The following is an 11,124-nucleotide window of genomic DNA, read 5'->3' on the forward strand; positions in this document are numbered from 1 at the left end:
CCGCCCCCCACCTCTGGAATCTCGATTCCTACTCCAGTTCCCCCAAATCCCCCTCCTGTACTCCCTGTACTCAAGCGCACTATCATGTCGCCGGTCAAGCGATCTCCGAGCCGGAGATCCTGAGGTCCGTCCTGCCTTCGGTCGCTGCGTGCTGTCGCTCAACAGTGGCATGGCGGCGCTTGACGACCAGTTTGCCGGCAAAGTGTTGATGGTAACCATCAACGGCGACCGGCCTCCCGTCTCGCCGGATGACCTTGTCAAAGCTCTTGGCATTGCGCACGGCATCCAAATAAGTGACTTGCTCAGTCGAAGTCTGTCCGCCACCGGCTGATTTCTTCGTCAGGTTCCGGACAACTTTCGACTGCAGTCGTGTGTTCGAATCTTCCCGGCGTTTGTTCTGCGATGGCGCGCTGGTGAGCTTTGATCGGTGGCACCCAGGATGGGGCTCGGTGCCCTCTGAGCTTGAGTTTTTAACAAAGCTTACCTTCCATGGCATGCCTCGACGTGCTTGGAACCGAGTCCATGAACGAGCTTATCAACGACCTTGGAGGTGAGCTCGTAAGTATGTTTGTTCCTCCAGACAGCTGGGCTCTGACGGTTATGGCATGGATGAAGAAGCCGTCCACCATACCGAAGGTGATTGGTGTTGAGATACCGGTGCAGGAACCGGGGTTGTACTATTCGTCGCCACCAAGGCCGCCGCGGACCACGTTAGGGATGTACCTGTATCGAGTGTTCGTGCATGTCGAAGAAGTGGTCAATCCATCAATCGAAGTCCTGCCGCCGCCGCTGGTGCCAGGGTCCGTCGACGACGTCCATTACAGGAGTCAACGTCAGACTTTCCCCGTGTTGCTCGGAACGATGGATGGCACAGGGCCTACTCCATCGCGCGGCGGAGGCCACTGCTTCTTTGGGAGAAGAGGCAGGGCTGGCTGCCTGGATGTGCTCTAATTTGAGGTAACAACTGAATCTTGTCAGATACTAGTTAAATCCGAGCTATGGGTGTGAAGCACTGATATGCCAGTACATTTGATTGTGACCTGTTCTAATTTTGTACCTGAACTTTTTAGAAAGGGTTGTACGTCAACTTAATGTGCTAGCAGAACTTATTGTGTTGTCTGTCTGTTTTCTTTGCACAACATTCAAGATATTCCCCGTCATTGATAAAGACGATGAACCGTTATGTACGACTTCGTTGGTTTCAACATAGCCCTTCCCGTAGCGATCCACTGCTTCCATCCTGATTGTGCCGCCTGCGTGAAATTTTTGTATGCAAGTTCAGTGTGCTATGATGTTCTATATGATTGTGTCAACTATATAAGTTTTTACTGAGCATCAGCAATGCATATGGCTGAAAGATGTATTTACGAGCATCGACCGATGGGTCTCTCTCTCTATCTCTCACACTCACACACACGCGTGCGCGACACACGCACAAGTGGGACCCGTTGAATTATTTATTTGCTCGTGACAGCTTTTAATTAGGTTCCACTGTAATCTAACTTTTTTCTTAAGTTATTAATTGAGCTCAGTGACTTCAAAAAGTTGTACAGAAGCCTTGTTTGGGCCTTTCCGGCGTCGCTGAATGTGGGCTGAGTAACCATGTTAGGTTGTACTGTACTACAAAGGCCTTTTTTCGCTTCATATTATTTTTTATTAATTTTCATAAATATTACGCTGGGCAAATTTTTTTCAAAAATAATACACCGTCCGCCCGCTATAGGCCGACTGGGCCTAGTCGGCCCACAGCAGGCCGATTGGATTCCAGTCGGCCTACAGGCTGTGGGCTAATTGGTCTGCTGGAGCTAATTGGCTCGCTGTGGGCTAATTGTTTTTGCAAAAAGTGTTAATCATGTATTTAAAAAATATGTGTATTGTGACTCTCCGCTCGCTGTTGGGCCCCTAGGTTGACTTAAAATAATTATGTTTTAAAAAGTGTAATTCACGATAGTATTATAAAAATGTTTCAATGTGTGTTATAACAAATGTTCCTTCTCTAGTAACAATTAGTGTTTATGGTGTATAAATAACAGTCCAGATACATCCCATTTATTATTTCTTAAAGTCCATTTTCTGTTAAGCCTAATGCATACCTCCTAGGAAAGTTTGCCCAGCGGGGCGGAGAATAACAAGTTGACCCGGATATTGTGTACAACTGTCGGCCCAGTTGCATTGCTGATGTTGAAAAAAAGCTATTTTTTATACACACATTAAAAAAATTGTATAGATAAGGAACATTTTTTATACACACATTTAACAATTTTTAAATACATGATTAACACTTTTTAAAACATATTTTTTAGTCAACAGTGGGCCCACAGCGAGCGGAGGAGTCACAATACACATATTTTTTAAATACATGATTAACACTTTTGCAAAAACAATTAGCCCGCAGTGAGCCAATTAGCTCCAGTCGGCCAGTGTAGGCCGACTGGAATCCAATCGGCCTGCTGTGGGCCGACTAGGCCCAGTCGGCCTATAGCGGGACGGTGTATTATTTTTGAAATTTTTTTACCCAGCGTAATATTTATGAAAATTAATAAAAAATGATTATTTAAGAAAAAATAGCGAAAAAGGCCTGTGTAGTACAGTACAACCTAACATGGTTACTCAGCCCACATTCAGCGACGCCGGAAAGGCCCAAACAAGGCTTCTAACAACTTTTTGAAGTCACTGAGCTCAATTAATAACTTAAGAAAAAAGTTAGATTACAGTGGAACCTAATTAAAAGCTGTCACGAGCAAATAAATAATTCAACGTGTCCCACTTGTGCGTGTGTGCGCGCGCGCGTGTGTGTGTGAGTGAGAGAGATAGAGAGAGACCCATGCCGATGCTCGTAAATACATCTTTCAGCCATATGCATTGCTGATGCTCAGTAAAAACTTATATAGTTGACACAATCATATAGAACATCATAGCACACTGAACTTGCATACAAAAATTTCACGCAGGCGGCACAATCAGGATGGCAGTGGATCGCTACGGGAAGGGCTATGTTGAAACCAACGAAGTCGTACATAACGGTTCATCGTCTTTATCAATGACGGAAATATCTTGAATGTTGTGCAAAGAAAACAGACAGACAACACAATAAGTTCTCCTAGCACATTAAGTTGACGTACAACCCTTTCTAAAAAAAGTTCAGGTACAAAATTAGAACAGGTCACAATCAAATGTACTGGCATCAGTGCTTCACACCCATAGCTCGGATTTAACTAGTATCTGACAAGATTCAGTTGTTACCTCAAATTAGAGCACATCCAGGCAGCCAGCCCTGCCTCTTCTCCCAAAGAAGCAGTGGCCTCCGCCGCGCGATGGAGTAGGCCCTGTGCCATCCATCGTTCCGAGCAACACGGGGAAAGTCTGACGTTGACTCCTGTAATGGACGTCGTCGATGGACCCTGGCACCAGCGGCGGCGGCAGGACTTCGATTGATGGATTGACCACTTCTTCGACATGCACGAACACTCGATACAGGTACATCCCTAACGTGGTCCGCGGCGGCCTTGGTGGCGACGAATAGTACAACCCCGGTTCCTGCACCGGTATCTCAACACCAATCACCTTCGGTATGGTGGACGGCTTCTTCATCCATGCCATAACCGTCAGAGCCCAGCTGTCTGGAGGAACAAACATACTTACGAGCTCACCTCCAAGGTCGTTGATAAGCGTTCATGGACTCGCTGTTCCAAGCACGTCGAGGCATGCCGTGGAAGGTAAGCTTTGTTAAAAACTCAAGCTCAGAGGGCACCGAGCCCCATCCTGGGTGCCACCGATCAAAGCTCACCAGCGCGCCATCGCAGAACAAACGCCGGGAAGATTCGAACACACGACTGCAGTCGAAAGTTGTCCGGAACCTGACGAAGAAATCAGCCGGTGGCGGACAGACTTCGATGAGCAAGTCACTTATTTGGATGCCGTGCGCAATGCCAAGAGCTTTGACAAGGTCATCCGGCGAGACGGGAGGCCGGTCGCCGTTGATGGTTACCATCAGCACTTTGCCGGCAAACTGGTCGTCAAGCGCCGCCATGCCACTGTTGAGCGACAGCACGCAGCGACCGAAGGCAGGACGGACCTCAGGATCTCCTGGCTCGGAGATCCGCGTTGACCGGCGACATGATAGTGCGCTTGAGTACAGGGAGTACAGGAGGGGGATTTGGGGGAACTGGAGTAGGAATCGAGATTCCAGAGGTGGGGGAGGGGCGGGAGACTGCGGATGAAAAGGTAGCATGAATTTCGAGCACGCGCCAATATGCTCTCGGCGCGCAAGCGCACGAAAACACCGGTGGCGCCCACATGTCGGCCTAAGAGTCCTTATTCATTCTTTTTTGGAGAGCCTTTTTTTCAGGATCTTTTGAGAGCCCGGCCTGAGAGTCATAATTGACCTGTTTGGCATTGCGTTACTACTCGGCCCATATTCAACGACACCTCACTGGCCCAAACAAGTGTACATCATCGAAAAGACACTGAGCTCAAATTATATAACTTGAAAAAAGGAGATATACTCTGAACACTGGAGAATGGTGATGCCCTCATTTAGCCCACCAGTAGTTCGAGACAATAAACAGTTCGAAACAACGATATATACAACATTCAAACACTGACTAGTGACTACTACTGACATAAACAGCAAGACATGATAGTTCATAAGAAGTCTTGCTACACCACCAAAACGCACCCATCTGCAGCGCTCAGACTCTCGTGATCCAGACGAGAATGACATTCTAAACAGAAGCAACTATTACATAGTAAGAGTGACATAGACGAGGATGACCAAATGACAAGGAATATGCATAACAAAAGAAAGAACTACCCATCCAGAACCAGCAGCAAAGACAACAAAGTCATTCGAAGAGATGATCCAACACCATCATAATTTGCAGCCCCGCTTCAGCGACCAGTGATCCGGAGACACCAGTACTCCACCCTTTCGATGCAACAACCCACATCACTGCCTGTCGTAATTGAGACATCCAAGGATCAAAGTTAATCCGGATGCCTTTGTCATTCTCACCTTCTTTTGGCTGCAGGCTGTATCGTTGACAATCAGGGGAGTTTGCTCCCGAACTCCTAGGGCTCCGTGTAGACACAGTTTTCCATAGCAAACAGAGCCTCTCTGCCATCAAGGTCCTTGCCAACGGTGATCTCCTGGTTAATCGGATAATTGAGTCCGAGAAACAGAGAGTGTGAACCAAGGCTGTTTACCCGCCTCCAACTAAAAAATCCTAAAGGCCCCAACAAGCTGGTATCCTGCTCATAGACGTAACAGCCACTGTCCGGATACTCACGTATTACACGGTGCTTGTATACAGTGGGGTTTTTGCAATATAAACTTTTCCGCTCATGTGTCCGAATGATCATCAGTCTTTTGCCGTCGTCTGATCGAGCGAGGAACCAGTTGTGCTTCCCTGTTTTTGGCAAAGGTGGTGTGATTACAAAGGGCAGTAACTGTAGGGACACTGCATCATATCAAAAAGGACATGCATTGTTAATGTAAGATCAGCATTGTTCAGAGTATGAGTAGGATAATGCAAGAAACACCATTGATATGTCCCTGTTGGAACTGGGAGAAAACATAGGGAAATGTATACTGGGTTCGAAAATATAGAAGTGCCATGCATGGTTATACTCATGTTATCTCGCAATCGATTCTTCACAGGAAACTACCATGTCATGCATGTTATGTAATCATGTTCTGTCCTCACAAACAAATTCTTCAAGGTAACTAACAGACCATGCATTGTTATATACTCGTGTTCTGTGGGCAAAATTTTTGTGAGGATATTATTCTAGCCATTGATTGCTGAAGGGCGAATATAGGTATGTACACATGGTAAGCATTGCAGATTTCACTACTTCCAAATATAGAGTTCTCCATATGCACATTTACTTCCCTAATGTATGGTTAGATGAAACCACACAGTGTGGTGCATGTTTCTACATCATGAAAATGAGGAAACTAACATGGCCATTGATACACACTCATATTTAGTAGTAGTATATAGATTACTGTAAAATAAGGAGAATATCCATATATTCCTAACCGTTTGATTATTCAGGGTACAAATTGGCTGTAATGACATGGTCACAATCGCATGAATTAACTCATTCCAAATATAGCTGATTTACGGCGTCTCTAATACATTGCCATAGTTCTACTCAAATTCTGCTCAAACAGAGATATGCCAATCATCACAAAAAGTTCAAACAGTGTCATGGCGTCATCATTAACATGAGAGGAAACAACTTACACGCGCCGTCCCAGCAATACGTGGTGCCATCTGCTTTGTCGATCGCGTAGATGATGCCATTGTGTTCAATAGCATCACAGAAGTGTGTATCAGCTTTGACGATGATCCACTAGCGAGCCGAGTTGTCTCCAGCTAAAGAAGGCACCGGCGTAAAGATAGGCGAGTCGCGGTCGAACAAGGCAATTAGCTTGAAGTCTGCGTAATTCGCATGTCGTGTGGGCACTTGGCAGATTACAATCTTCTGCAAAACAAGGTCCGTCCAACTGACGTAGTAATCTAGATGACTTGGACCGCGATGGTAATACTCTATATAAGGAGGAAGGATAATCTCATGGGAGGTCTGGAAGTTCACGAGCACCAACTTTTTACCGTCTTCTCTGAAGGCAGCCATCCAGTGGGAGTTCATGCCGACCCAGTACATACTGCAAGAAGTGTACGGCGATGGTGACGATCGTGTCGATGGAAAGGATGTACGAATGTCTCAACTCATAGGCAAGAAGTATCAGGCTAATGGAGATCGGATTGAAGTCGAGGGGCATCATGACAGCCTCCGTATCATGGTGAGCCAATCTCGCAAGACCAGATAGCAGCAAGCAGGGTGTCTTGAAAAGCTTAGGCCTCGCTAACGATGGCCGTGTGCATGTCCCTCGAGCATGCAGCCAGCCGCAGGGCGCTCAACATATCCATACACGAACAACAGAGGTCGAGGATGTCACTGGGGAGATTGCTCCAATCGCGGATCATATGGATGCTGCGCGGTTCACGTTCGGACATGGTGGAGTTTGGAAGGGGGCTTGATTTACGGGGGAGAAGGATGTCGGTGCTGGAGCGGCTAGCGAGGGAATAGTGGTACTGGGGGAGGCGAGTGAGGCGACGGTACACGGGGGCACAGTGAGATGGAGACGAGAAGGAGATGGAGATGGAGTGGTGCTATGGGAGCGGAGAGGGAGACGAGGCGAGGCGCCAATGTGCTGTACAGCGGCGGTGACAGACTGCACTGTGCAGAGGCTGACTTTGGTAACCCAACACGCCGCCTGGACTAGTGTCAGGCGCAGGGTGTTGTCACTTCACTGTGAGGACCGGATGAATAGTATTTTGACCATCAAGTGTACCACAGTTGTACTACTACTACCAGTAGGTACATGAGTACTCCAGTATTGTATAGCGTAAATAGGTCTCCCGTGCTAGCATGCCATTCACTTCATCGTTCAGGTATCATCCATATTGCGAGCAGAACCAAATTCTCGTGCATGCCCAATCAACCTCGCGATGCATGCAGTGGTCGTTCTGGTGCATCAAGGACGGCATGCAGATCGTTCCACACTTGAGAAGAGGAAAAATGGAAAGGTAGAACGCGGCAGCAGAGGAAGAGAACGCTGGCTAACGAGGCTGGGAGGGGATCGAGCAGGAAGTTAATGCTCACATGCCTAAAGGTTTTGGGAAAACCTGATTTTCATAAGGTGACTTATACTCACCTAAACGGAGGGAGTATTCCTTAACCAGAGAATGTTGTGTCTCCCACTCACGCGCTCAAAAAAACTACGACACATTTTTTATCTGTTTGCATAGGTCCCACCTATCAGGAAGGATGGGCACGTACACGAACAGGTACGACTCATCAGTCTACCCGCATAGCCTTTTCGTTTAGTCTACCTAGCCGTCTAATCAACTGCCTGCATGCCACTTCTCCCATTTACTTCTCCATCGGGAACCGATTCTCCTCGGCTTCTTCACCTCCCCTTCGTCTTCATTTGCATCCAAACCCCGTTCACATTGTTTTAACCTCTTTAAATAATCATCTACTACTTCAGTTAGACTAGCCATCTAATCCTAATTCTCCAAACCATAGCCCTCCGTTCCAGCGGTTCCAAATGGCGATAGAGATCGAGATGCAGGTTTTTAGCGTCCAACATGTCCTCGTCGAAGGCTCGATGCGCATAGTTGCCACCGTCACCGTCCACCCAAGGGTTGTTCGGCAGTGGATCAACAATGTATCCAACTCCCTCGAAAAGGTAGGAGAGGGTCATCGGTCTCGACGCGATAAGAGCGTGCCCTGAAGATCAGCGCGCCGCCGGCTTCATCGGCTCGAGAGATCTTTTGGTGTACCACATCATACACTCGCACTCCATACGGTGAGCTTCACGATTTCTTGTCTCGGGAGGACGTATACTTCTGTGGGGCAGCCATCGAAGGGGACAAACAGAAGCTGGAGCCGTACAACCTTGATTTGAATAGCATCGCTGACCTACAAACCAGAATCAAAATTCCTGTAGAAGTTTGTGATAAACAGACACCATCCCTATTCGACGTAGCAAATTTTGTGCTCGGTACAAATCTTCAGAAGGGTGACGAGACGGTGGCATTAAGGTCGTCTGGATGGGAGAATTATCCCTTACATACGAGCGGATAAAATATGCTGCCCTCGATGCCCGTGTGAGTTTCGAGATAGCTGCAAGGTCCAAAGAGCTTGTTGCGAAGCCGTCTCCCACAGAGAATGAGAACAAGAAGAAGAAGAAGAAGAAGAAGAAGAAGAAAAGGCTGCACCAGCAGGAGGGCATTATGGATGGATGAACTATTTCCTCTCTTGTAAAAAAAATTATTCCCTCTCGGTGTATATTGATATAGATGGACTATTTCGATGGTGTGCATGTCTTTGGAACAGAGTAGTAGCGTGGGTCCGCTTGACTATAAGGAACTATTTATCCGCATATATAGCTTTCTCTGCTACTCCTTCCAGTGATCGGTATGCAGTGCATGTGTCCGTAGACATGACAGCTTGTCCATGGAAGTTCAACTAGCGACCATCACGTTTCATCTCGCGATTCCCACGACGCCTCTCCAACCCACGGCACCACGCCCCCACGTGCGCCTCACCCCTCTCGGCCGCACCGCCCCTCTGCCTTTGTGTGCATGACATGTGGGCCACCTAAAATGCGGCGAGCATCAAGTTTCTACCACAGCCACCCGCGATTCCCACGACGCTCGAACCCATGAAACCACACGTCCCCCGACCTGCGGCTCACCCCTCTTAGCCCCACTGCCCCTCTTCCTACGGGAGCATACATGTGGACTAGTGCACGATCGGGTCACAGTGTTTGACTCAAGTAGGTGTAGTAAGGCGCGAAGCTCATCCCGACGGCCCTGAGAGGAAATGTAACTCCTGCCAGGGCTTGTGGTGCTCCGCACAGAACTCGTGCCAAACTCGAGATTTGTTTCTTTACTATACATGCACGCAACGATTTAATGGACATTGTAATCTCAACATGTGATGGGGAGCTCTAAATTTGAATTTGAAACTTATAAAACGAAAAGATTCAAAACAAATAAACTGGGAGAGAGGAGTATATCGTAGGATGTGTCCCATACAAAATAAGTCCCCTGGTTTGTCACCGCGAAGATGCGGTTAGAAAGGAGCACAGCGTCTTCCTACTCGTAGGCAACAAATCGGCCGCAGACAGCATGGTCCGCCTTTGACCGCCATGTGCAAGGTTCGTGCTATCTTATTCAATCTCACCGTGGTTCCATCGTACCAATTCATGCGGTGGCCCATTGCATGGCTGATCCCAATGTTGGACAAAGGTTCTACGGGAACGGTTTCACCGTTGTAAATGTTGTGCAAATTGATGTTGGTACCCTCCCGTACATATGCAAGCCAATCTCCACTCGCACCGAGCCTAACCTGTGAAACAGTGGGCAGGGGGAGAATTAGGAAATGGACACGGAAGTAGTCTTTAGAATGCATTTACTACGTGATCAAACTCATCTTACCTGCTCATCGGAGGAAATCCGAGTGCCCCTCAACGTCGGCATCTCAAGGGGCGTCAACTTGCAACTACGGCCACGCCGCGCTGGAGAGACCCCCAAGGAAACATCCTCGTGCGTCCTGGAACATCAAGATGCATTTGTATGAGTAGTTTATCTTGTGAGAGAAAAGGATGAACGAGGGAAGGCCTCTAGAGATAGAGATGGACACTACTACTACCAATGTGCTGGCCCGTGCGTTGCAATGGATCCAAAGTAGTAGAATAATACTTGTTCACGTGCTTGAAATATAAACACTCTAGTTTTGATATACATGTGTCAGCAGACATGACAGCTTGTCCATGGAAGTTGAACCACGACGACCATCACGTTTCTTGTTTCTACCACTAAGCACATTGAAGTTCGGTCCCGTGGGCCCCGAGAGGAATTGTAACTCCTGCGGCAGGCCTTGTGGTGCTCCCGCAGTACGAGCTCGTGCCAAAACTGGAATTTGTTTCTTACTACTACCAACTAGTACTAGTAAGGTACACGTGCATTGCACGCATGAGATTCTGGTGGTTTGTGCATTATGCTTCTACATGTGGAGCTTTCTGGATTCTAACATGTGGCAAAATCTGGTGGAATGTAAGGTTAGGCAAGTTTGATTAACTTAGGTCGAGTGTTTGGATTCAAGCCACACCTTAGGCAAGCCACACTAAGGCCCCACATGACATACACACAAAAAATGTGGCAAGATTCCCTTAGGCTTGCCAACTTGTTTCTCTCGTTTTGAAGAACTAATAACTTTGCCTAAGCTTAGTTGTGGCAAAGTTAGGGTCTGTTTGATTCAAAGGATTTTCATAGGATCTTTGAAGGATTAGAATCCTTAGGAATTTTTCCTACGTTGGTCGTTTGATTCGTAGGATTGAATCATGTAGAATATTTTCCTAAGGATTCATTTGTACTATGTTTCACAGGAATTCTAACATGCACTCCAACCTCTTGAAAGAAATCCTTTGTTTTTCATGTGACACAATCAAACAAACTCAAATCCTATAGGGATCCAATGAACATGCCATTCCAATCCTACTTTTTTCCTATTCCTGTGTTTCTGCAATCCTATACACCAAGA

Source organism: Triticum urartu, chromosome 5 (assembly GCF_003073215.2).
Source record: "Triticum urartu cultivar G1812 chromosome 5, Tu2.1, whole genome shotgun sequence".
NCBI classification, from domain to species: Eukaryota; Viridiplantae; Streptophyta; class Magnoliopsida; order Poales; family Poaceae; genus Triticum; species Triticum urartu.